Genomic DNA, 27579 nt, shown 5'->3' with positions numbered 1-27579 from the left:
TGACCATCGGAATTCTTTGCTGCCTGCCCAGAATGCAAATTGGAAAACTATTGAGAGACCTTGCCACTTAGCTGCTCTTTGCTTCACTAGTTAACGGGTTTGAGATTTCAGCAACTAGCACCTCTTGAAAATGTCTTAAATCAGTCACAAATTGTCTTCTGAGTTCCTGTGACATGTGTGCCTACTGTAGACTGAATGTGGTATCTATAAGGCAATACTTGGGGGCAAGTAGACTTCCCCAAGTGTGACGCTTGGCACTGTACTTCCTCAGGCAAGGAGCCATTCCCATTAAGTTGACATTGCGGCTTGATGAGAACATCCAGAACTAACACATTTCATGAAATTTTGGAAGAAGACTTAAACTCACGTAAATGTCATACTTTATTTGACTTCGGCCCAGTAGAATAAACACACAAGCTAGAAGGTACTTGTGAGCTGTTTGGGTTTTGAGAGTTTAAGCAATAAATCTTTGGAATCTTGTTTAGGTGGAGTCCAAACTAATGTCCAAATGTGTTTTTATGAACCAGCCTTTCTCTGCAGGCCTGTGTAACAGTTGGCCATTTCCTAATTTTTGCAAGATGTCACCACAACTTCTTCTAAAAGCAACTATCATACGTTGCTTCCTGGCTTTATTCTGTGTCATGTGACAGAAAGGATGAGTTGAACTAAGTGTCTTTGTCCTCCTGGGAGGACAAAGGTTGAGAAATAGCAGCATGAGCTAGTGAAATGGAAAGAATGCTGCATGCCTTGTATCATTAGGGCTCCAAGGAAGAAAACTGTCAGGCTGTGCTTCCAGCAGCATACAAACAGGAAGAGACATCAGTGGGAACCACTACAGGGATGGATGGGATGAGTCCTACCCAGCCATGTAGCAGAGCAGTTTAACTGCCCATTATCTGAAGAACTTCAGTTGGCTCCCTCTTTGCTTCAAACCAGTTTTAAGGACCAGGATGATAGTTTACTGGGTGGGACACACACTTTGCCATGTGCTCAGTCCAGGTTCAAGCCCCAGCAGGCACCATGTGGCACTGGGAGAACCTCCAGTTCTGTGGTGCCATTCTCTTTCTCTGTCTCTTAACCTGAATGAAAGAATTGGCCTGGGAGTTGTGGAATCGTGTGATTTTGGGTTAATGTTGGCCTTCCTCCCCTTCAACTGGCAGTGACTTTCCTTCACATTTCTCACTCTTTTGTCCTTTCTTTTTTCAGAATCTATACTCATATTACCTACATATATATTTATATACACAAAAATTTTTTTTTCTTCAGTGTAATCAAGTCTGTTATTAAAGCTTATTCTATCGTATTGATTTCAGGATTTGTTTGGTTTCTTATATATCTGGGGCGTATGCATGCATGATTACACTGCTAACATGCTGCTTTTTATTTCAGGTAGGCAGATAAAAGGAAAGAGACAGAAAGGAGTAGAGAAGACGGAGAGATGCAACACTGCATCATTATCCATGGAACTTCCGTTCGTGCCATGGTAATCCCATATGCCAGGATTTGTGCCCTACCATCACTCTTTTGCTTTACTTTTTGTTCCTCTAACTTGTGCAATTTTATTACTCCCAGGCTTTTTATTTTATTTTTTTTTCCATTCTTTTGATTTCAGATAGGGAGTGATGGAAAAGAAGGGACACTATGGCACCCTTCCACTACATCTGGAGCTCCACTTGGTGCCATCCATGGGACTTTGATGAAGTGTCTCCCACACTTGAAATGAAGACTTAAATTCAAGTCCTTATTAATGAGCAAGGATACACTCTACCAGGTGAGCTATCTCTTGGCTTTAATTTGCTAATTTCAAAAATCTGCCCTCTAATTTGTTGACCTTTTCCTCTGCATGATTAAGTCTGTTGTTGAAGTGCATTCTATCACTGCGTTCTTTAGCTCTAGCTCCAGGAATTGTTTGCTTTTTTCTTTTTCTTTTTTTATGACTTCTATTTCTTTATGAAACTTCTCATTCTAGATCATATATTATTTTCCTTATTCTGTTTAGTAGTCTGTGGTCTCTTGCATTTCATTGGGTTTTGTCAAGCTGATTACTTCGAATTATTTGTCAGACAAATCATAGATTTCCATTTCTTTGAAGAAGATTATTAACTTGCTTTGGCAGTCCAAGGTTATTTGCTGCTTGGTCATTATTCTTATAGCTCTATCTTAGTTTGAAAAGGGAAACTCCTCTCCTGGTCTTTTTTAAAAATTTTTATTACCTTTATTTTGCTTGATAGCAACAGTCAGAAATCAAGACAGAAAGGGGTGATAGACAGAGAGAAAGGCAGAGAGACATCTGCGACACTATACTACTTGCAAAGCTTTCCCCCTGCAGGTGGGGACCAAGGGCTTGAACCCGGATCCTAGCGCTCTGCAATGTGTGCAGTCATCCAGATGCACCACCACCTGGCCCCCCGTCTTTTTTTTTTTTCTATTTTTTTTTTTAACCAAAGTTGTCACTAGGAATTGTTATCTTCATGACTTCACCATTCTGAGAGGCCTCTCTTTCTCTCTCTCTCTCTCTCTTTTTTAATAGAAGCTGAAAGATAGGAGACACTCATGAAGCATTGCTCCACTACTCATAATGCCCCCCTCCTCAGCAGGGTGGGGACCAGGGTCTTGAGCCCAAGTCCTCATGGGGTGAGCCACCACCAAGTCCCAGCCCTCTCCCAGTCTTCAATCTGGTTTGGGCAGGTCAGGGCCTACTCCTGTCAGTTCCCTTGCACGGCTGGGATTATCTCTGGACTTCCAGTTGTGTTGGCTTGGAATCAGTTATGACATCTCTGGGTCAGAACTCTGGATCACCTATAACTGCAGTGGGTAGTGGGAACCATTGGGGTTCCCAAAGACATTCTGTTATTGGGTTGAGAATAGTTTTGATTATATACTGAGTAGCACCCATGCACTTAAGAATTTGTTTCCCTTTATTACTAAGGGGGGTTCTGAGTGAATTTGGAGAGGTGACTTTTTGTGGAGTTTTTTTGTTTTTTGTTTTTTTTTGTGGAGTTTTAATTAAGACCTCATCACAGAACTCAGGCCAGTTACACTGTGTTACTCTCTGAATATTTTTCTATCAAAAATGGGGGCTGCCAGAGCCAGTACCTGGAAACATCACTGTTTAAACAAGTGCATAATTGGTTCCCTGGAGGAGCGTTGGGTAGCTTTGCCTGTTTTAAGGGTCATCTTCTAGGGATGTTGCAAAACTTAAATCCTGTTCATCTGCAGAACCTAAAAATCTTTCCTGAAATCTCCAGTTATCCACAGAGGTTATCGCTGTGTCCAGAATTGAACACTGATGCCAAGTTCACTTCATCATCTCTGGAGATAACGATTATATACGATGCCTGTGGCTTGCTGAGCAGGCAGTAATGAATGTTAGCCTTTCCCCTTGTTTGTTCAAATCCCTTTACACTGTTAGATAAGGCAGTATTCTCAGTGGACATTTGCTCTTGGGAGTATTATTTAACTAGCGTATGTACAGAAGCTGCCATGAAAATGTGGCAATAGTCAAGCAGGTTGCCAACTGTGTTGGAAAAAAAAGGTACATTTTTTTTCCAACAAAGTAGAAGTATATATATATATATATATATATATATATATATTTCAGTTTTTTCCCAACATTTACTAAGAAAGACCATATGTTACTACTGTCCAACGCACATACACACTTCCTCCGATGTTTGTAGTTACCAATAGCATATGAATATTGGTGAAAATGCTTGCCTCTCACTCAGAAATTACCCTATTTGCAACACACCACTTTTCAATGTTTATTTTTCATTTTTTCACCTGAGGCAGAGAGAAGGAGAGAGGGAGAGAGACAACCCAGAGTACATGTGGTGTTGGAGATGAACCAGGATTCTCAGGCATGAAAGTATGATGCTCCACCAGCTGAGCTATTTCTCCATTCACACTGCCACACCTTTATGAAAGAGATGCTGTTGGTTTTCAGTCACTGTGTGTGGCTCAAAGTAAACTCTTACTTTAGAATGTAAGGTTTTCTTTAAGCTGAGTGGTCAAAATTCTGTTGTGAATGCATTTTTAGCACCGTAGTGACTTGGTTTTATGGTAAATTGACAGAGGTTGGAAAACCGATCTGAGAAGGCTTAAATGTCTCTTAATTTATCCATTTATTCAGTAAACATCTATTATGCAGCTAAACTAGACATGGAGATACAGATATTTCCCAGAACAGCGCTTACAGTTGGAATAGGACCTCACAAAAGGAACTCCAAGGGGGCTAGAAGATGGCTCACCCGGCTAAGTGTACATGTTTGTCAGTGAAGCAGTACAGCAATTGTCTCTACTTATCTCCCTAGCTTCCCCTTCCCTCATGATTTCTCTCTGTCACTATCCAATAAAGGAGAGAAGGAAGGAAGCCCATGGTTACAACATTGCTTGACAGGAAGGCCATGTGCTAAGAAGACTTCAGGTTACTGTGTGATCATCTGGAGAGGAACATAACCCAGACTTGGAGGATAGTTCAGGCTTTTGGAAAGTAAGATCAGAATAGACTCCCAAAAGAAGTAACAGTTGGGCTGGAACCTGGGGAATATGTGGGGATCAGTCATGTGAGGAGTCTGCGTGCATGGCAGAAACCGTAATGCAGACAGAACAGGCACATATTCTCAAAGGTGACAGAGAATGTGCAGACTTTAAAAAGTTGGAAGAAAAATCCTTTAATTCTGCTTCTTTATAAAAACCTGTCAAAGTCAATATACAGATTTAGACTTGTAACTAAATCTCTCCCACACCATAGATAAACCTAAAGAGACCTGAATTAGTCCTTGGTGCCATTAGAGGACTGGCTTTTTCTAGAAGAATGGCAAATATTATTATTTTTTTAGATATTTATAAAATGGAAACACTGACAAAAACCATAGGATAAAAGAGGGGTACAACTCCACACAATCCCCACCACCAGAACTCCATATCCCATTTTCTAATAGCTTTCCTATTCTTTATCTCTCTAGGAATATGAACCCAGAGTCATTATGGGTTGCAGAAGGTGGAAGGTCTGGCTTCTGTAATTGCTTCCCTGCTGAGCATGGGCGTTGGCAGGTCTATCCATACTCCCAGCCTGTCTCTCTCTTTCTCTACTGGGGCAGAGCTCTGGGGAAGCTGGGCTCCAGGACACATTGGTAGGGTTGTCTGCCCAGGGAAGTCCAGTTGGCATCATGGTAGTGTCTGGAACCTGGTGGCTGAAAAAAGAATTAACATGTAAAGCCAAAAAAATTGTTGATTAATTATGAACCTAAAGACTGGAATATTGCAGATGAAGATTTGGGGGGTCTCCGTTTTGGAGGTCTATTTTAGATATATTAATAGATAGTAATATAATAATATATATATATAATATATATATAATAATAATATATATATAATAGATAGTAGGTCTATTTTAGGTATATTCCAAAGGGCCCATGACTTTATTAGTTTTTCCCTGAGCCTGACATCTGATATGCAGGTAGACCCAAGTTGTTACCTGGGGACATGATGTCATGGCTGGAAAAAGGGCTAGAAAGCAGGATCAGGGAAGAAAGCAGCTCCCAAATATGGGAAACGTATATAAATATTGTTGACTGTAAACCCCATCGATTCGATATAGGGCCCATATTCAGCATAGGAGCCTATGTAGTCTCTGCATCCTTGTAGGTCTGAATTCACATTCTGTGGGAAGGGCAAATATTCTTTCTTAACATGCTAGTGTCTGTCTGCTCACCCATTCATTGTAGATTTGTGAGAATTCACCAAATATTGTGTATTATATCCATCATTCTTTCATGTAACAAATGTTAGTTGAGCAGGTGTTAAAACTATGTTTGGGGCCATTGAGCATATTAAAGGGCTCAGAAGCCACCAATTCTTGTGCCAAATGTCACAACAAATCACTTCTACCCTAACCTCCACCCACTAGTTTAATGCTGAAACACTGTGCTTTTCACTAAACCTTTACAGCTTTTTTCTTTTTCTTTCTATTTTTTTTCTTTTGGTCTGAAGTCATCAACTGATGAGCATATCATGGCAGACAGATCCAGAGCTTTGTAAAATTCAAGCTCTATTATACCTATTTCATCTCTCTGATCTACCAGGCCTGTCACTCTGTTTTAGAAGGAAATTAGATGGTTCTGACAAGACTGTTCTTCACAAAGCAATGTTGATTATTACCTAGTATTCTGTGATCGTATGGGTGTTTGCAAATTGATTTTTTGATGATTTGTTCTAGTAGTTTCCAGGTATGAAAACAAAACTGACTACTCTATGATTTTTAGGGCTGTCCCTTTCTGTTTCAAATATAGATCTTAACTCTACCTCTCTCTCTCTTTTTTTTTTTTCCCCAGTGTTTAGTGGCCTCACTGATCTCCACTGAATCTTTTAAAATACATTTGAAAAGGAGCATTATTAGCTTTGCCCAGAAGTTTTGTGAGGGGAGATGCTTGTAGGAAATGATAAGCTAAACATTTAATTAACTCTTTAAAAAGAAAACATGGTAACAAAGAACTGGAATTTGGAGTTAACTTAGATGTTGACAAACTCCTAAAACATGAAGAGATTGCTATCCACAGGTCTCAGGATGGCCCTAAAATCTCCCACTTTTAATTTTACTATTATGGAAGTAAGTGGTGTTTGGTGAAAAGTAGTGGCATACTGTAAGTAGTTTGGTGAAACAAATTGATTCAAATATATTCTTTTGTCAAGCTTAGTTGTAGGAGACATAGATAAACTACAGGATCACATGAACTTTTGAGAAGTGAAGAGATCTGTTTAATCCTACAAAAGAAAGAATTATTGCTGATGATCAGTTCAATTGCTTTTCCTCGATATTAAGATTAGTTCAGTGTCTTTTAGAAGCCCAGGTGAAATCTTCTAACTTATTAAGAAAATATGGTCAGCAAGCTGCTTAGACTGTTATTGTGTCGACATTCCATGACGATGACAGCTTTGGGGATTGTATTCAAGTCTTGTGCAGGAAAACCACAGAAAGTTGTGAAAACTCTTTTTCCCTAAAACATCTGGGGATGGAGGGAGGGTGTCAAAACTAGTTGAGTACACCTTAGTTTGTTCTGGGTAGAGAAGTGATGGGATTTCCTTCACCCTCTGGTTACTTTCTTGGCATCATCACACACTCACTGGTATACTTAGCTTTAGAGTCTAAACACAATAGTTCAGTAAAGAGGGCTTTTTGACTCCAAGGCAGACAGAACCATTTTTCAATTGCAGAAGCACTTAATTCTTTCTCACTTTAGGTGTGAAAGCCATTTGGGTGATAGCCCAGGCAGGGTATTGCAGACCGAGAGTGAAAAACTCTTGGCCTCTGAGAAGGAACCATAGGGGGAAGAAATTCAGTTACCATTTACCAAGAGACCAAGAAAAAAATATTGCATTTAGAAAAAAAAATTATTCTTGGCAACTGTGCTTCAGACTCTATGATTTGGAATTTAAACATGGGAAAATGTTATAAATGGGCTGTACCATATTTGTCTATCACTCTCTTTTTGAAGTGGCAATCTGGATGGCTGGAAAGTATGAACACATCTCTATTCTGGTGCAGCTTGCTGAGAATGGCAAGTTACAGAACAAAGCCTGCCTGTTGGGCTACTGCTTATAAATAGATGAAATCTAGTCCTTGCAATTGAGGGGAACTTCCCTTCCAATTTCTGCATGTGTGCATGAGAAGACCTGAGTGTATACTTGACAAGAAGGCTAAGCTATTGTGAGCTGGCCAATAGAGATAGGAGAAAGGGGACCAGCAGATAGCCATTTTCTGACTATATTTCTTGACCAATAGCAAGTTCCCTGTAGCAGCAATCCTTATGCTTCAGTATTATTTTGGGATTGACTTGAGCATCACATTGGAGAGAGTTTTGATGTGTCAGAGACCTGCAGAGCTGCCCCAGGCTATCTAGCAATGACTCATACTCCAAGATGACTGACGTTTTTTCTCTTCTTCCCTCTCCTCTCTACCCCCGTCACTCCTATGGTAGTCCTTTTGTAAGATGATAGACCTGTAGGAGTTCTGGGAGGATTGTGGGTTGCTCATATTCAGGTAGGAAAATGATCTTAGCAAACAGATAACAGTATCTGATGAGTAGGTTAGTTAGTGCGTCAGCAGCATTGTCTTCAGTCGCTGTAGTGACACAGTTATGTAGGTAGCTTGGCCCTACTTAAATGCATGGAAATGGAGACTCAGGGAAGTGAAGAGATTGCTCCAATGTCTATACCCTGGCAGTGGTGTGATCAGTCCACCTGAACTGAATCCATGGTCAGCTGTTTCCCTTTTTCCTCCTAGGAAGAAAACTCATGTGTCATTGCATTGAGAGTGACTGTTGCAGGTGAGCAGTGGGCTTTTAGGCATAATCAGAATATGACCTTTGTCTTTGTCCTTCTACAGAGAAGTGGTGAGAACTCAGTGACAAGTCACTCTCTGGGCAATTCTGTTGAGAGTCCACATAATGTAGTCTGGCACTAGGTCTGCTTTAAGAGGGGCCTATAGCCATTTGTCAAAGATATGTTAGCCTTTCAGTTTTCAGGGTGAGCAAACAGTCCTTACTCATTTCAGTGGGGCTGTTGACTTGGCCATATTTCTTAGCTGTGCTTCTCCTCCAGCCCTTGCTTCAATTTCAATGTATATGCTACTGCTTTTCTTATGTTTTATGTCTAAGGAAGCCAAAAACATCTCGATGGCATAATGTTGCAGAACCATCATAGGAATGTCTTAAAGTTAATACAATGAGTTATATTCAATGGTTTCTAGACTTCTGTTTCTTTGATAACAAATGCTTTGCCAACCTGTTCATAAAGTTGTATCCTGCAGTGCTGTGGCTCTGCTGTGTCTTTCAGAGATTTTGGAATTTCATTGGCTCAACCCCATAGGGCACACATCAGCACTGGTTCTCAAAACTTGGTTCAAAGACAGTACTATATTTCAAATGAAAGTTTCACCAAATCTTGGCAACAAATGAAGAAAGAACTTTTAAAAACTCGCCTATTCAGTGAAACGGTCATTAGTCCAAGTCTTCTGTTCTCCCTGATTATGTGCCTGTGCACTAGACATGACTTTCTTGTGAGCCAATGGTAATTACAGAAGGTGGAGGTTTCTTTTAGATAGATGACATGTTTCACCTTTCTGCCCCAATAAATGGTCAATTCTGTATGAATTCCCAAGCCTACCTTTTTAAAAAATCTTTTAATTTATTTATTTATTTGTTATTAGATAGAGACAGAGAGAAATTGAGAGAGAAGGGGGAGATATGAAGAGAGACAGACAGACACCTGCAGACCCGCTTCACCGCCTGTGAAGCAACTCCCTTGTAGGTAGGGAACCGGGGCTTGAACTGGGATCCTAACCAGTCCTTGCACTTTGCGCCACGTGTGCAAGACTACCATTTTTTCCCCTTCTGTTCTCTGAAATCCTAAATCTGTAATGGGAAATTCTCAATATATGTGTTATTTCTACCATCCTATATTTGCGCCCCAGAATTCTATCAGTGAAAAACTTCTAAGAATATAGGTAGACTAAAGGCTTTTTATTGATGCTTTAAAGCTTACAGGTATTTTTGATTGAGACTGTTAAATTTGGAGACTTCAATTTCTTGGAGTATGGGAGGAAGCTTTAGATTGTTTTCTCATCTATTTTTCTTTCTTCTTTTCTTTCTTTCTTCCTCCCTTCCTTCCTTTCTTCTCATCTGCTTCTCTTTATTCATCCCCCTTTCTCCTTCTCAATATAGATCTTATATCAGAGGAAAAGGGAATCTTCCTGAGTTACACTTCTCACAAGAGGATATAAAATAATTAACTAAAGAATATGCCAGTCTCCCAGTGGCTTAGGTCCCACTGCTTAGTGCTGGGACAGTATAGCCCTAAATAGCCACCTTGAGAACAATCAGTCTATGGGTCCCAGGGAAATACTCTTTCCATTTTCTTGCCCTTTGTTATTAAAAGAAAAAAGATACAACTCCATCCAAATGTCATGAAACCTTCTGGGTGGTACTGTGGCTACTTCTCTCAGAGATGCACACTACTTCAGAATGCATGAAAAGATTTGAGTGGCAAGAGTGCTTAGCTAAGAGAAAAGACAAATTAATTAACCTGTCAAATCATTTCCTCTGATAGCAAGAGTATGATAGAGTCCCATGTGATCAGATAGCATTTCCCAGCTGTGCTGAGCATCTACCTTCATTTTTCTTCATTGTTCCAGCGGTATTTGTAAATTAGTGCAGTATTCAGAACCCTAGTATGTGGGGTTGAGGGAATATTTTCCCAAGTTACATTATACAAATTACTAAATTTGTATAGATGTGGGTTTTTTAATATTATGTGAGAAATAGACTTTCATATTATTACATGTTACTTTCTTTTTTTATTTTATTTTTATTCTCCCTTTTGTTGCCCTTGTTTCATTGTTGTTATTATTATTGTTGTTGTTGTCATTGTTGGATAGGACAGAGACAAATGGAGAGAGAAGGGGAAGACGGGGGGGGGGGAGAGAAAGATAGAAACCTGCAGACCTGCTTCACCACTTATGAAGTGACTCTCCTGCAGGTGGGGAGCTGGGGGCTTGAAGCGGGATCCTTCTGCCTGTCCTTGTGCTTTGTGCCACCTGCACTTAGCCTGCTGCGCTACCACCCAACACCCTACATGTTACTTTCAAAGATGGTGAATATACAGTATGACAGTTTAGATATTGAAATTAAAACATTTCATAGTATCTTTGTGGTAACAATATCTATCAATCCAAATATAATGTTTGGCATATAAAGGAATTTTATTAACAACTCCAGTTAGCACTGTTGCAGCAGAATAAATATTCTCCAAGTAGAAAGTCTTAATTAAAAAATATGCTAGAACTATAATATCTCAAGGAAAATATCTATTTTATCATTGCTGTCAATAAAATACAAAATATGCAGAAGTGTTGATTATAACATAATTATAATTTTACTGAAACAAAGGCAAGAAAAGCAAATTTTATGGAGTATATATTTGAATTAATGAAACTTGTTTTATGACTTAGCAAACATCACTAGTCCATCAAAGAAACAGCCAGACATGTACAATATAATTAAATCCAGTCATCTTTGAGAGTTTGTTGGCTTTCAGTAAGTCATACAAAAAAAAAAAAATCATAGCTTTAAACAAAGTTACTCATTCCATCATTATGAATATTTACTTGTCAAGGATTGGGAAAGAACATACTTTATTAAGCAGTTACTTTGTTTTATATCTTGTAATTATTTAGATCTATGGAGTGTGAATCTCCACTTGAACTTGCCACATTTTTGCCTTTTCATTTTGTCTCTGGGGTTTCAGGGGTCCATATTGACTTTTATAGAGACAGAGATACAGAGATAGAAAGAGGGGGAAAGACACTATGGCACCAAGCTTTCCTCCAGTTTGGTTAGGGCCTGGTCCTTCTTGTCTTTTTTTCTCCCTCATTCTTCCTCCTTTTCCTTTATTCTCCTTTAGATATGGTTTTATTTCTCCCTCTTATTCACCTGTTTCCTCCTCTTTATCCTTATAAATCTTAATGTATAACCTCACACATTTAATGGTTGTAATTTTTGTGAAACCAAATCAAATAGATCTCAAAGTCTCCATCATTCCCAGAAGATGAGAAAATTCTCTATTTGTCAGTAGGGATAAAAGTATTCTCTTCCTATCTCTAGATTTGTATGAAAGATCAGAAAACTCATGCAGAATCAACAGGTGATCTCTCCCTTGGGGAGGTCAGGTGGATGGATCACTGAGACCTGCCTCTCAAACTCTCTGCTGTTGTTTTCGCCGGACTATGTTGTTTTCGCCGGGCTGGCTTCACAGGCGGGTAACAGACGACCAGGGACTCATGGTTGAGCTGTAGGCAGTATCTCTTTATTCATGCAGGACGCAGCACAATCTAAGCCAAGCTAAGCTAAACTCAAGTACTGTAAAACTCACAATGCTGTCTTTATATATACTTGCCAAGTAGGGTGGAAATAGGATGTGACATAGAGAGGGTGGAGAGAAAAGTGACTGGTGAAAATCAGAGTGTGACAAGGAGAGGATCCGGGAGTGACAAGGAGGGGGCGGAGCAGGCGAGAAACCTATCACTGAACCACCAATGCCCTGGAGGGAGGGTGGTGCTTGTTAACAGTGGTTATGTAAATAGAATGCAGTGGTTATGTAAATAGAATAGTGTTAAGAAGGGGGGATTTAAACCAAATGAAACAGAAGGGGTCTCATGCATACCAACACTCTGCAAGTAGTTCTGCAGCTTCTACTAAAGACAGAATTCTACCTCTGACAGGGAGACACAGGTAGTCTGATATGTGGAGCCCAGCCTTTATAGGATCCCATTCCTTCCTGGGGTAATGTCACTCTGCTGGATATCAGTAAGTTCTGCTATCGTCTACACTGTTTGAGGACTCTGCTAATCCCAACCCCAACTCCATCCCCATCCTCATTCTGGGGAAATGAGCCGTGCTTTTAGAAGTTGTCAAATACCACCTCCTACCCCCATGATGATTCCCCTTCAAATTCTTGCTTTCCTCAAAAACTATATCCAAGAGTGAAACTGTCCAAAGTAATTTCTGCTTTCATGAACTACCAAGTCTTCTAAATCATGGAATGAAACACAAAGTTCTGGTTATTTGGTTGGAATAAGGGAGAAAAATCACAAACATGACAAAGCAAATCAATATTTAAAAAAAAAAAATGACCTCACACAGGTGGATTTGGGGCATGAGAGTGAGAGGGCAGAGTCTGTTTGATTCTTGGGACCTACCCAGAAGATAAAAGTTGGGGCCCAGCTAAATATGATTAATTTCAGGTGTTGAGGGAGATTTTGTATTTTGTTCTAGGCTATCTACTCAGCTCACTAGAAAAAAAAGATGGAGAAGGGACTAAAGTTATACTGCAGGCCAGGAATGAAATCAGTGCATTTGGTTGGTGTATTCCTGAGGGTGTGTTTCTTGGAATTGAAGTGTTCAAGCTTCAGTGCTTGCCCCATTGTAAATTGTTACTGCTATCTCCTATATACTTAACATGTAGCAAATTAGACATGCATAAAGTATATTTACATGTCTGCTTATTCAGCCAGTCAGTATTTTTTGAGGGCTTTCTACTTTTATTTAAAATTTTTAAAATTGATTTAATAATGTTTGACAAGAGGGGTACAATTCTGCACAATTCCCACCAGAGTTTCATATCCCATCTCCTCCATAGAAGCTTCCCTATTCTTTTTTTTTTCTTTTAGGACCTTTGGTGCCTCAGGCATGAAAGCTTTTTTTTTTCCTCCATCGTTATTGCTGAGGCTTGGTGCCTGCACTACAAATCCACTGCTCTTGGAGATCATTTCCCCCTTTTTTGTTGCCCTTGTTGTTATTGCTGTTGTTGTTGTTGGATAGGACAGAAAGAAATCAAGAGAGGAGTGGAAGACAGGAGGAGAGAAAGATAGATACCTGCAGCCCTGCTTCACCGATTGTGAAGTGACCCTCCCTACCCCCACAGGTGGGGAGCTGGGGACTCAAATCGAGATCCTTATGGAGGTCTTTGCACTTCACGCCATGTGTGCTTAACAGACTGTGCTGTAGCCCAGCCCCCAGCTTCCCTATTCTTTATCCCTCTGGGAGTATGGATCCAGAATCATTGTAGGGTACAGAAAGAAGGTGGAAGGTCTGGTTTCTGTAATTGCTTCTTCACTATCTACTTTCTATTTGTGAGGTATTTAACTAGGTACTGGTGTACAGTGGTATGTAAAATAGGTAGGATGTTGCCATATGGACCTTAAAGCTCAATAAGGGAGATAATTGATTAATTAACAGTCCTCCATATGTGTTTGTTTATAATAGATGATGCTGAGTTAATGCAGGGAAACAGCAAAAGTTGAAAGAACCAAACACATTGTTGTTTGGAAAAGGATCAAAGAAATTAGGAAGGTTTTACTTTCTCCATAGAAGATTCAGAAGAATTTTTTAACTCTATGTTCATTTTAAAGAAATCATATTTTAAAAAAAAAGCAACTCCTATTAATTCTACGGAACTGAGTTAACATCAAAAGCTAGAAGCTTTAGGAAAATCCATCTTGGATTAAAAGGATGAAGACTTTTCTGATTGGAACAAGAATAGCATGGACTTTGAAGGGGGGCAGGGTCACTCAGGTCAGGAGTCCTCTTAATTAAAATTAGCAAAAATTATTTCTCTACTCATAATAAAAATGAATACATGTACAATAAAGTGAATAAATCTCAAAAATCTTAATGTCCAGTCAAAGAAGCCTTCTACAACATGGATAATTTCATGTATTTAAAATCCTAGATTAGGCACAATTAATTAATCATATTGGGGGAATAACCAGAACAATAATTGACTTGGGAGGGAGATAGGAGAATGAGGATTGATATTAATGAGGAAGGTGAGGGAGGAATTGTATAAAATAATGGACATGTTCTCTCTATTGTGAATGAAAATTTGACTTACACTTTGCACTCTCAATACCATCCACTGGTTCATTTAATATTTATACATTTTGCTGTATGTACATTTAACCTAAAAATAAATACGAGTGGTAGAAAGATGAAGAAAAAGGAAAAAATTAGTTCCGATGGTGGGAATTATCTTATGGTTTTGTCAGTATTTCCTTTTTATAAATAAAAACTAAAAACAAGGAAAAGGAGAGGAGAGAAACATTAGAGATAAAGGGCATTGTTAGCTTTAAGATACACAGGATGGGGTTTTATGTGGAAGGTAGTAATGTAAGCAATACACTTTGAAATACATGATAAAAGAAGATGGGACCAATGAATGAACAGTCAGATGCAGAAGGCAGATATAACTATAGGTTCATAATTATCAAGTCTAAGTAGTGGGCTTGTGGGGATTTCTCATGCAGTTCTTCAGATATTTTGATGTTTCATTTCTTCTCTCAAAGAAGTCACCGTTCATCGAAAAAATACTATAATCTACTAGTTTAGACATGCTATCATTTAAATATGTCATTTTAATAGGAAGGCTAATTTATGGTAGTTACTAAATATTTCTATTATAAATTAGTAAATTCACTAGTAAATTATTTCCTGAAAATCAGGAAAGTAAATAGCTTGTCTAAAATCAAGTGCCTACTTGGTATTTCTGAATCTTGATACTATGTCACTATCTATATTACTACATTACTGCCCTGTCTAGTACTTACTAGCCCCATATGTGCCATTGCCGGTCTCCCTAAAATAAAACTAGTTGCATTTTTTTCTACTTTTTAAAACTTTTCACAATATATAAGTGACTCATTGTGTTTCTGTTGGAAAGAGCTGGTCTCTGTTCTTTTCAATGGACCCCAGCATGGATAATTATTGTATGTAGGCTCATTATGCATGCTATCAGTATAATGGGCAATGTAGGAAATGTAGACTCTGCTAACCCACTAAGACCCTTTGTAGGGCTAGGGAAATAGCATAATAGTTACATAAAAGAGTTTCATGCCTGTGTCTGAGTTCCCAGGTTCAGTCCTCAGTACCACCATAAGCCAGAGTTAAATAGTGCTCTGGAGGGAAAAAAAAAAAAAAAAGCAAGTACCCTTTGAACTATGAGATTGTTATATGTATTGATATTGAAATGAACCTGGCTGATGGGGAGACTAGGGTAATTGAGACAGAGTGGCTTATATCATTGATCAGAAAGTCATTTGTCATCAATAAGCAGACATACAAGGCAAGATAAATTAAAATCCTAGATGTGCGGGGAGACCAAGTCCAAATTAAAACTAACCAAATGGCCCTGCTAACACCTCTGAACACAGTGTAAATAAAGGATACACTGACGTTAAAATCAGTTTGGGATGACTGGGGCTTCCAGGCTATAGAGTCTCCAGATCCTTCTACACACGTCTGGGCCCCAGGCCACCACATGGGAGAGCCTGCAGGTGGGAGGGGGTTCAGGAGCAAGGTGAGGGGTGAAGGAGTGCTGCGGGCCTCTCCTTCCTTCTCTGTCTTTCTCTCCCTCTCTGTCTCTCACCCTCTATCTAGAGGAAAGAAAAACAAACAAATGAAACCACTGCCTGGAGGGAATCCTAGCAATAATCTGGGTGGCAAAAACAGGAGTTTCTCCAGATTGTGGCATCTGTGGACTGAGAAATAGGGTCCTCCCCCCCCCCCCCGAGGAAACTGATATTCCGAGGAAACTTTTGGATCCTGGGCAGCTTTTCTTCTTTCCTTTCCTTTATTTTTTATTTTAATTTTATTTTTTATTTTTCATCAGACCGTTGCTCAGCTCTGGTTTTTTTTTTTTTTTTTTGCTACTCTCTTCCCTGATCCAGCTTTCTTTTTTTATTTATTTATTTATTTATTTATTTTTTATTTAAGAAAGGATTAATTAACAAAACCATAGGGTAGGAGGGGTACAACTCCACACAATTCCCACCGCCCAATCTCCATATCCCACCCCCTCCCCCGATAGCTTTCCCATTCTCTATCCCTCTGGGAGCATGGACCCAGGGTCATTGAGGGTTGCAGAAGGTAGAAGGTCTGGCTTCTGTAATTGCTTCCTCGCTGAACATGGGCGTTGACTGGTCGGTCCATACTCCCAGTCTGCCTCTCTCTTTCCCTAGTAGCATGGGTCTCTGGGGAAGCTGAGCTCCAGGACACATTGGTGGTGTCTTCAATCCAGGGAAGTCTGGCCGGCATCCTGATGACGCCTGGAACCTGGTGACTGAAAAGAGAGTAAACATACAAAGCCAAACAAATTGTTGAGCAATCATGGACCCAAAGCTTGGAAAAGTGGAGAGGAAGTATTAGGGAGATACTCACTGCAAACTCTAGTATACTTCTGCTTTCTTACTTTGGTGCCATATTCCAAACTCAGTCAATTTCTGCTTTGCGTTTCTACTTCTTCTTTTTTTTTTTTTACATGCATAACATTCCCCAGATTCCCATTTAGCAATACAACCCCCACTATTTCATTCATCATTTTTCATGGACCTGTATTCTCCCCACCCACCCACCCACCCCAGAGTCTTTTACTTTGGTGTAATACTCCAATTCCATTTCAGGTTCGACTTGTGTTTTCTTTTCTAATCTTGTTTTTCAACTTCGGCCTGAGAGTGAGATCATCCCATATTCATCCTTCTGTTTCTGACTTATTTCACTCAACATGATTTTTTCAAGGTCCATCCAATATCGGCTGAAAACGGTGAAGTCACCATTTTTTACAGCTGAGTAGTATTCCATTGTGTATATATACCACAACTTGCTCAGCCACTCATCTGTTGTTGGACACCTGGGTTGCTTCCAGGTTTTGGCTATTACAAATTGTGCTGCCAAGAACATATGTGTACACAGATCTTTTTGGATGGATGTGTTGGGTTCCTTAGGATATATCCCCAGGAGGGGGATTGCAGGGTCATAGGGTAGGTCCATTTCTAGACTTCTGAGAGTTCTCCAGACTGTTCTCCACAGGGGTTGGACCAATTGACATTCCCACCAGCAGTGCAGGAGGGTTCCTTTGACACCACATCCTCTCCAGCATTTGCTGCTGTTACCTTTTCTGATGTGTGACATTCTCACAGGAGTGAAGTGATATCTCATTGTTGTCTTGATTTGCATTTCTCTGACAATCAGAGACTTGGAGCATTTTTTCATGTGTTTCTCAGCCTTTTGGATCTCTTCTGTGGTGAATATTCTGTCCAATTCCTCCCCCCATTTTTGGATGGGGTTATTTGTTGTCTTGTTGTTGAGTCTGGTAAGCTCTTTATATATGTTGGTTATTAAACTCTTATCTGATGTATGGCATGTAAAGATCTTCTCCCATTCTGTGAGGGGTCTCTTGATTTGGGTAGTGGTTTCTTTTGCTGTGAAGAAGCTTTTTAATTTGATGTAGTCCCATAGGTTTATACTTGCCTTAGTCTTCCTTGTAATTGGATTCGTTTCATTGAAAATGTCTTTAAAATTTATGCGGAAAAAAGTTCTTCCAATATTTTCCTCTAAGTATCTGATAGTTTCTGGTCTAACATCCAAGTCCTTGATCCACTTGGAATTTACTTTTGTATTTGGTGAAATACAGTGATTCAGCTTCATTCTTCTGCATGTTTCAACCCATTGTTTCCAACACCATTTGTTGAAGAGACTCTGCTTTCCCCATGTAATAGTCTGGGCCCCTTTGTCAAAGATTAGATGTCCATAGGTGTGGGGCCTCATTTCTGGGCTCTCAATTCTATTCCACTGGTCAGTGTGTCTGTTCATGTTCCAGTACCAAGCAGTTTTGATGACAATGGCCCTATAATATAGTTTGAGATCTGGCAGTGTGATGCCTCCGGTTTTGTTCTTTTTTCTCAAGATTGTTTTGGCAATTCTAGGTCTTTTCTGGTTCCAGATAAACATTTGTAGCATTTGTTCTATTCTCCTAAAAAATGTGCTTGGGATCTTGATGGGGATAGCATTAAATTTGTAGATGGCTCTGGGTAATATATTCATTTTGATTATGTTAATTCTTCCAACCCATGAGCATGGAATATCTTTCCACTTCTTTGTGTCTTTTTCAATTTCTTTGAGTAGTGACTCATAATTTTCAGTATACAAGTCTTTCACTTCTTTGGTTAGGTTTATTCCTAGATATTTTATTGTTTTTGTTGCTATAGAAAAAGGAACTGATTTCTGGATTTCAATTTCTTCTAACTTAGTGTTTGCATAGAGGAATGCCACTGACTTTTGAATGTTAATTTTATAGCCTGACACATTACTGTATTGCCTGATGATTTCCAAAAGCTTCTTGCTAGATTCCTTAGGTTTTTCCATGTATACTATCATGTCATCTGCAAATAAGGAGAGTTTGACTTCTTCTCTTCCAATCTGTATGCCTTTAATTCCTTGCTCCTGCCTGATTGCTATGGCAAGAGCTTCCAACACTATGTTGAATAGTAATGGTGATAGTGGGCAGCCCTGTCTAGTACCTGATCTGAGGGGAAATGCTTCCAGTTTTTCACCATTGAGTATGATGTTGGCTGTAGGTTTGCTATATATAGACTCCACTATCTTCAGGAATTTTCCATCTATTCCTATTTTTTGTAGTGTTTTGATCATAAAGGGATGTTGTATTTTGTCAAAGGCTTTCTCTGCATCTATTGATATGACCATGTGGTTTTTGGTCTTGCTTTTGTTGATGTGGTGGATCACATTGATTGATTTACGTATATTAAACCAACCTTGCATGCCTGGGATAAACCCCACTTGGTCATGATGAACAATCTTTTTGATATACTGCTGTATCCGGTTGGCTAGAATTTTGTTCAATATTTTCGCATCTATGTTCATCAGAGATATTGGTCTGTAGTTTTCTTTTTTGGTTGTGTCCCTGTCTGCTTTTGGTATCAGGGTGATGTTGGCTTCATAGAAGCTGGCAGGGAGTATTCCAGTGTCTTCAATCTTCTGGAATACTTTTAAAAGTAGAGGTATTAGTTCTTCTTTGAAAGTTTTGTAGAATTCATTTGTAAAACCATCTGGTCCAGGACTTTTATTTTTGGGAAGATTTTTGATAACTGTTTCAATTTCATTAGCTGTGATGGGCCTGTTCATGTTATCGACTTCCTCTTTACTTAGTTTTGGAAGTTGGTAGGTATCTAGGAAATCATTCATTTCTTCCAGGTTCTCTAGCTTGGTGGCATATAGTTGTTCATAGAAGCCTCGCATGATATGTTGAATTTCTGCAGTGTCTGTTGTGATATCTCCTCTTTCATTTACTATCCGATTTATTTGGGTCTTCTCCCTTTTTTTTTTTGTGAGTCTGGCTAAAGGTGTGTCGATTTTGTTTACTCTTTCGAAGAACCAACATTTACTTTCATTGATCTTTTGTATGGTTTTCCTATTCTCAATGTTATTTATTTCTGCCCTAACTTTAGTAATTTCTGTCCTTCTGGTTGCTTTAGGGTTCCTTTGTTGTTCTTCTTCTAGGTCTTTAAGATGTGCAATCAGGCTGCTAATTTGTGCCTTTTCTTGTTTCCTAGTGTGTGCTTGTATAGCTATGAACTTCCCTCTTAGGACTGCTTTAGCTGTGTCCCAAATATTTTGATAGCTTGTGTCTTCATTTTCATTGAACTCTCGAAACATTTTGATTTCTTCCTTGATTTCCTCTTTGACCCAGAAGTTGTTAAGAAGTGTACTGTTGAGCTTCCACATTTTGGCACTGTTACTAATCTTTTGTTGATTGTTAAGTGTTAGTTTAATTCCACTGTGGTCTGAGAAGATGCTTGGGATGATTTCAGTGCTCTTGAAAAGGCTGATGCTGTCTTTGTGGCCTAACATATGGTCTATCCTTGAGAATGATCCATGTGGATTTGAGTAAAATGTGTATTCCAGTTTCTTGGGATGAATGACTCTGAAAATGTCCAATAGTTCTAGTTTATCTATCTCTTCATTTAGCTCCCTTATGTCTTTACTGATTTTCTTCCTGGATGATCTGTCAAGTTGAGATAGTGGGGTGTTGAAGTCCCCTACTATGATTGTGTTACTGTTAATATATTGCTGTAGCTCTTTCAGTAGAAGTTTGATGTATTTAGATGGCTTCTCATTGGGTGCATAGATATTAATAATTGTTAAGTCCTCTTGATTGACTGATCCTCTGAGCATTAAGTAGTGTCCATTCCTATCTTTTTTAATCTTATCTATTTTAAAGTCTATCATGTCAGATATGAGAATAGCTGTTCCTGCCCTTTTTTGTGGGCCATTGGCTTGAATGATGGTTTTCCATCCTTTCACTTTAAGTCTGTGTTTGTCTTGTTGCATTAGGTGAGTTTCCTGTAGACAACATATTGTTGGGTTGTGTTTTCTGATCCATCTTCCTACTCTGTGTCTTTTAATAGGTGAATTCAGGCCATTCACATTTATTGATATCAAAGATTGAAGATATTTTAACGCCATTCTTGTAGAGTTTTAGAGTGTTTTGATATATGTTCTATTTGTGGTGGTCTGGTTGTTTATAGGAAACCTTTCAGAACTTCTTTCAAGGCAGGCTTGGTGATGGTTGCTTCCTTCAACTGTTGCTTGTCTGAGAAGGTTTTGATGCTTCCATCTAGTCTGAATGACAATCTAGCAGGATATAGTATTCTTGGCTGAAAGCCTTTCTCATTGAGCACTCGATAGATATCTTGCCATTCTCTTCTGGCCTGTAGTGTTTGTATGGAGAAGTCTGCTGCTAAACTTATGGGTTTTCCTTTGTAGGTGACTCTTTGTTTTTCTCTTGCAGCCTTGAGGATCCTTTCTTTATCCTTATTCCTTTCCAATCTAAGTATGACATGTCTTGGTGTCTTTAGGTCTGGGTTAATTCTGTTTGGGACCCTCTGGGCTTCTTGAATCTTTATGTCTTTGGTGTTGTCTAGACTAGAGAAATTTTCAGCTATTATGGCCTGGAGAATGCTTTCTTCCTCCCCTTCTCTTTCTTCCTCTGGTAAGCCAATAATGCGTATATTGTTTCTTTTGAAGTCATCCCATAGGACTCTGTTGTTGTTTTCAGCATCTCTTAATCTCTTTTTGAGGTCTTTTACTTCTTCTTTAGTTGTCTCTAATTCATCCTCAATCTTGCTAATTCTGTCTTCAGCCTCATTGATTCTATTCTCTCTGCCCTCTACTGCTTTCTGGAGTTCATCTATTTTGTTGCCCTGCTCTGATACTGTTTTAGCTTGTTCAGCTAGTTGCCTTCTTAGCTCAGCAATTTCAGCTTTCAGCTCTCAAATAACCATGAGATTATTAGAATTTTCTTCCATATTCTCATTTGTTGTTCCTGCAGTTCTGATTACAATTTTTTCAAATTCTTTACTCACTCCTGTTATTATTTCCTTAGCTAATGTTTGGATGTCGAACTCGTTGTTTTGTGCTTTGCCCTCTGGAGGACTTTTAGCTGGACTCTTGTCCTGGTTCGAGTCTCCAATATTTTTTCTTGTTGTTTTAACCATTTTATATAAGTTAACAGTTTTTTCAATCCCTGAGTTGGAGTTCAGTGGTGTAAAAGCCTTTTTTTTTTTCCCCTGTAGGCTATGGTAGCCTGAGGGCTTTTATACTATCAATAGGCTTCTTGGCTTAATCACTGACTCCTGACCAAGAGATAAAGCAGGGTGTGGCAGAGATAATCCAGTGGTTATGCAAAGAGACTTTCACAGCCCTTCAGCTATGCCACCGAGGTATAGGTCTTCTCCTGAGTTTCCCGGTTAGATCTCTGTGCCCTGGTGTCCCTCCCTTTTGCTGCTCCAGATTCTGAGGGTAGTAGCAATGGAGACTCAGAGTTGTACTTGGTGAGTCTCTGGGGAGTCCTTTCCTCCCTTCAGCTGTCCCCTTGTTGGTGGAGCAGACTGGAGGTGGTGTCTCCACTGACAAACTGTCGAACTGTTAGCAGTCACTTAATCTCTCCTTAGGCCCCTCTCTCCTCTCTGTCACCAGCCACGCGTGTTTGTACTCACGGGTGATTTACTGGGTTTCTGTGGTCATTCTAGTCCTGTCTTGTTTCGGTCCGGGTGGTCTCCTTTGGTATTCCTAGTTGATCCGGGAGAGGAGAGGAGAGGAGAGAAAGAGATCTGCTGCTTGTAGCTCCGCCTCCGGAAGTCGAATCCCCGCTCAGCTCTGGTTTATAGTGGAGCTGGGGACTAAGACTGGGAGCTCAGAGCCTCAGGCACGGAAATCATTTGTCTGCCCATCCCTCCTCTCTGTAGCTTTTCATACTTGTCTCCAGAACTTCACTTTGGTGGTTTGTAACCCTCTCCCAGCCTTTACTGCTAATTAAATTATATCCTTATATTATAATGTGAGTTCCTTCTGTACAATGATGCTGTTGTCATATATGATTGACCTGAGTCCTGAGTAAAACCCTTGTCCTCCACTGGAAGTCAACTCATTTTAAGATTCAAACTCCCTATTTATTTATTTATTTATTTATTTATTGCCTCCAGGGTTATTGCTGGGGCTCAGTGCCTGCACCATGAATCCACTGTTTCTAGAGGCCATTTCCCCCCCTTTGTTGCCATTGTTGTTGTAGCCTTGTTATGGTTTATTATTGTTGTTGTTGATGTTGTTCGTTGTTGGATAGGACAGAGAGAAATGAAGAGAGGAGGGGAAGACAGAGAAGGGGAGAGAAAGATAGACAACTGCAGACCTGCTTCACTGCCTGTGAAGTGACTCCCCTGCAGGTGGGGAGCTGGGGACTCGAACCAGAATCCTTACGCTGGTCCTTGCGCTTTGCACCACGTGCACTTAACCCGCTGCACTACCGCCCAACCCCCTCAAACTCCTTATTTATAGAGATCCCAGGAAAGTTCATAAACTGTTTACTGTCTACCAGGGAGCATTTTCAAGTGTGGGTATTGATTAACTCATTTAATCCTTAGCACATTTCTATGAGGTATATACTATTATTATACCTATTTTACAGGTGAGCAAACTGGGGCATAGAGGTTTAGCACATCCATATATTTAGCATCAACTAAACCAATGTAAAGGAATTACTGCAATTAGGGTAATCTCAGAATTGAAAGCTTGTTCTGTCAGAACTTTCTTGAAATGCTTTCAATTTAGAGAGTTGATTTCCATTTCTTAGGCTCTTGAGAACATTTCCCCAACCTCACTCCCACTCTCAAGAACACTGGTCCCTAGTGGATGCACAAGTACTTTTCCGAGTTGTGAATCCCTTCCCTGAATTCTCAGGTGTTTATTCCAACTATGTAGAGCAAATGGATTACTAGAGTGGTCTCATTTAAGAATTCATTTTCTTTCAATAGTAATGGTCATTAAATCTCCTTGAAAGCTTGCCACACCCAGCGATAATTGACTTAGCAATAGAATTACCCTGTAAGATAGTACTTCTGCATTTCTATGGTGGTGGTGCTGATGGAATTCTTGAAAAGGCCCAGACTTTGCCAACCTTTCTAGATATTCAGAGAAGGTGACTACTGCATTCAGAGGCAGTTAATTTCCTTAGTGTTAGATTTTGTGCATTCTGAAGAGAATTTAGATTGGCTGCTATACTATCAATAGAAACTACAACAAAGATGCTTAATTGAGTCATCAAAACTTACTTGCACAGCTTGCATACTTAGGCACTGTTGGTTTTCTCTGCCAGAGATCAACCAACCCCTAACACCCCCGCCCCCCACCTCCACCTTACCTGCCTCTCCCACCTTTATGAGGCTATTTCAATAATTGTGAGTCAGACTGATGCCAGGTCTATAATCCAGGTCTATTTCCAGAAGGCATAGTCTAGTATGGTTATGAGACCCACCAAACTGTGTTTAACACCCTGGCAAATCTTTTAAACAGTAATGATCAAAGCTCTTAAAATTCAAAAGCTATGACACAATACCAATTTTAAGAGGCTCTGAAGGTGATAACATGAAAAGTCTTGAAGAACAGAACACTCTGGGAATGCTAGCACTCACATTGTCCTAAGAACCCAGAAGGTGCCAATTGTAACTAAGGAAGAGGTGGGGCCACAAAATTAAGCTCTCCAAGTTTGGTAAGCACCAGTGACAAATGGTCATTGATAGGGACAGGGGAGAACAGGGGGAAGGGGGGCAGTGTTGGAATCTTGTGGTTTCTTTGAGCTGAATGACTGCTCCATGAAGTGTGATTTGGACCCAAGGCACTACCTTGAATCATGTCAGAAAAGCAAATGTGCAGAACTCATCCCCAGATCTACAGAGTCCTTGTGGTTGGTGATCAAGCATCAACATTTTAGCAGGATGCACAGATGCTCAGAGAATCTGTGAGATCTGAGGTGGAGAGCAAATCCTTCTTTTAAAAAATATTTTATTTATTTATTTTCATTTTTTGTTGCCCTTGTTTTTTTTTTATCATTGTTATGGTTATTATTGTTGTTATGGATGTTGTTGTTGCCAGATAGGGCAGAGAGAAATGGAGAGAGGAGGGGAAGATAGAGAGGGGGAGAGAAAGATAGACACCTGCAGACCTGCTTCACCACTTGTGAAGCCACCCCCCCCCCCCCCCCCGGCAGGTGGAGAGCCAGGGGCTTGAACCGGAATCCTTATGCTGGTCCTCAAGTTTTGCTCCATGTGCGCTTAACCCGCTGCACTACAGCCTGACTCCCTGGAGAGCAAATCTTAAGAACAAAACAAAAACAAAACGATGCCAGTAACCCATCCTTTTGTAAAAACATCCTGTTCATCTGGTGACAAAAGCAGCAATCACTTCCTGGACTGTTAGAGCAATGATATGAAGTTTTAAATGCCTACTCTTGACTTGTCTAAAATTCTTTTTTTAGCCTGCTAATAAAACGTTAAAAAGTGGTCCGGGAGGTGGCACGGTGATAAAGTTTTGGACTCTCAAGCATGAGGTCCCAAGTTCGATCCCCAGCGGCACATGTGCCAGAATGTTGTCTGGTTCTTTCTCTCTCCTCCTATCTTTCTCATAAATAAATAAAATCTTTAAAAAAATACGTTAAAAAACCAACTTTGAGTCAAACTTGTCTAAACTATCTCTCTACTACACAAGTCTATAGGTCTCCTACCTCTGGGACAATCACAGCTGTTGCCTGGAACTTGTGGAACACCACTGAGCCTCACAGAAACTAAAAACATGGAGTTGGGAATACATCAAAAACCATTTCTTCATCTAGGCTGGTGAGTTTCTAAAGACAATTTCTCTCTCTCTCTGTCTCTCTCTTTCCCTCTCTGCCACCCGGGTTATTTTGGGGGCTTGGTTCCAATGTGATAAACATAATGTTCCTAGTGCCCATTCTTTCCCACCCTTTTAAAAAATATTTATTTTATTTGATATGACAGAGAGAAACTGAGAGAAGAGAAGACAGAGATGGAAAGAGATAAAGAGAGGCACCTGTAGCCTTGCTTTAATGCTTGTGAAGCTTTCCCCCTGCGGGTATTAGAGATCTGAACTTGGGTCTTTTGCACATGGTAATGTGAGCTCTCAACTGGGTGTGTCACCATTTGGCTCCTCTAAAGACAATTTCAAATAGCCCTTTTCCAGGCATGTAGATTAGGTAAAATTTTAATTCTGGATTGATCACCTCTGCAATACATTAAGCTGGTGAACTGCAAAGACTTGCTTTTCGTGTGATACTGTCATGGTTCGTGGAACTTACAGTTGTCATCAGAATGTAGAAGTTATGGAATGAAGCATATTGATTTTTACATCTTTTTTATTTCCACATCTTTTACATTTTCTGTTAAAAGGCTGTGTTACAGAATTTGGCTGGTCAGATGTCATTCAGATTTCATCAAAGTCAAATTGATGAATAAATTCAGAGAATATGTTTCTTTTCTAGACTAAAATTACAGAGCTATTTTAGTTCCATGAGATTGAAGTGTTATAAATAATTTTGCTTTAATCTGTATTCCATTTGGTTATCCTCATCCAATAGCCCCAGCTCTTAAAGTCTTCTTGAAATACACTAGGGTTTATTATACCCCTTGTTTATACTGGGGGTTGAGTCAAAGAAAGTGTCAAAGATGTAAACATTACATAAAAGTAGAAGTTTCAGAGATGAAAACAGAACCTAATGGAACAACATTGCTAGTGGTAAATGAGTTCTGATATTATCCAGAACCAGTTCTTACTCTGAGATGTCCCCTACTTATAAAGAGTGTCAAACAGTCTCCTAGTAATCTTCGAAGAGAAATCTGATTGTTTACATGAAAGTGTTTCAAACTCTTCAGCTGATATAAATTGTGTACATCCAAGTGTATGCATTAGGATTTATACTAAATCTCTTTATCTGGTAAGATAAAAGAAATGTTTATAATTTCCCTGAAATGCATTTGCTTTTCCCATGGTTTTAGCTAATACCATTATCCCCCTTCTAAGGAGCCATTTAAAACATAGCTGTGTAACTTACCACACAAACAGTAGCATAAGCCCTTTGGTATTTTCTAATGTCCTAAAATGAATAATTTTGGCTTTCCTAATTGACCTCTTCTATAAGAAGGGGCCTACCTTGTGAAGTTTCTCCAGTCAGTCCCTAAGAATGTCTATATCAAATAGTTTTGTATGGTTTCTCAGCTCAGTTTCTTGAATTCAGATGTGATGAAAATATTCTCTAAACAAAATTCAGTGTCCCAAGATATGGCACAATGGATAAATGCTGAATTCTCAAACAAGAAGTCCCGAGTTTGCTCTCAAACATCACATGTGCCGGAGTGATAATCTGGTTCTCCCTCTCTCTCTCTCACTCTCCTCTCTCTCTCATTACTAAATAATAACATGAAATTTTTAAAAATGCATATTGAAAACACAATTAGATGCCATTTTATACCCACCAGAGTGGCAAAAATAGTTGTGAACAATACCATGTGTTGTTGATGGTGTGATGTGAAGAACCCTCTTACACAAGCCAGTTGCAGTGGGAATAGCACAGTCACTTTGGAAAATGACTTGATCTTAATGTAGTAAACTGGATGATGTGAATACAACTCAGCATTTTCTTTCACCTAGGTGTATACTCCATGAAGATTCTTATCCATGCACACCAGGATGCTACAAGGAAAATCTCGGGGCCAGGGGTCAGGTGGTGGCACACCTAGTTGACTGAGCATGTTATAATGCATGATGACCCAGGCTTGATTCCCAGTCACCATCTGCAGAGGCCAAATTTTGCGAGTGATGAAGCAGGACT

The 27579-nt window shown here is 39.6% G+C and overlaps 1 long non-coding RNA gene across 1 annotated transcript; it reads left to right on the top strand.

The window, feature by feature from the left end:
- The first annotated feature begins 930 nt into the window (after positions 1 to 930).
- On the top strand, positions 931 to 27579 carry LOC132540729 (uncharacterized). Its single transcript, XR_009551887.1, has 3 exons — positions 931 to 1771; positions 25443 to 25570; positions 27399 to 27579. It is a non-coding gene; the product is annotated as an uncharacterized LOC132540729 (long non-coding RNA).

This window comes from Erinaceus europaeus, chromosome 10, assembly GCF_950295315.1.
Source record: "Erinaceus europaeus chromosome 10, mEriEur2.1, whole genome shotgun sequence".
Lineage (NCBI taxonomy): Eukaryota > Metazoa > Chordata > Mammalia > Eulipotyphla > Erinaceidae > Erinaceus > Erinaceus europaeus.
The sequence above is the reverse complement of the archived record's forward strand: the minus strand, read 5'-3'. Positions and strand labels throughout refer to the sequence as shown.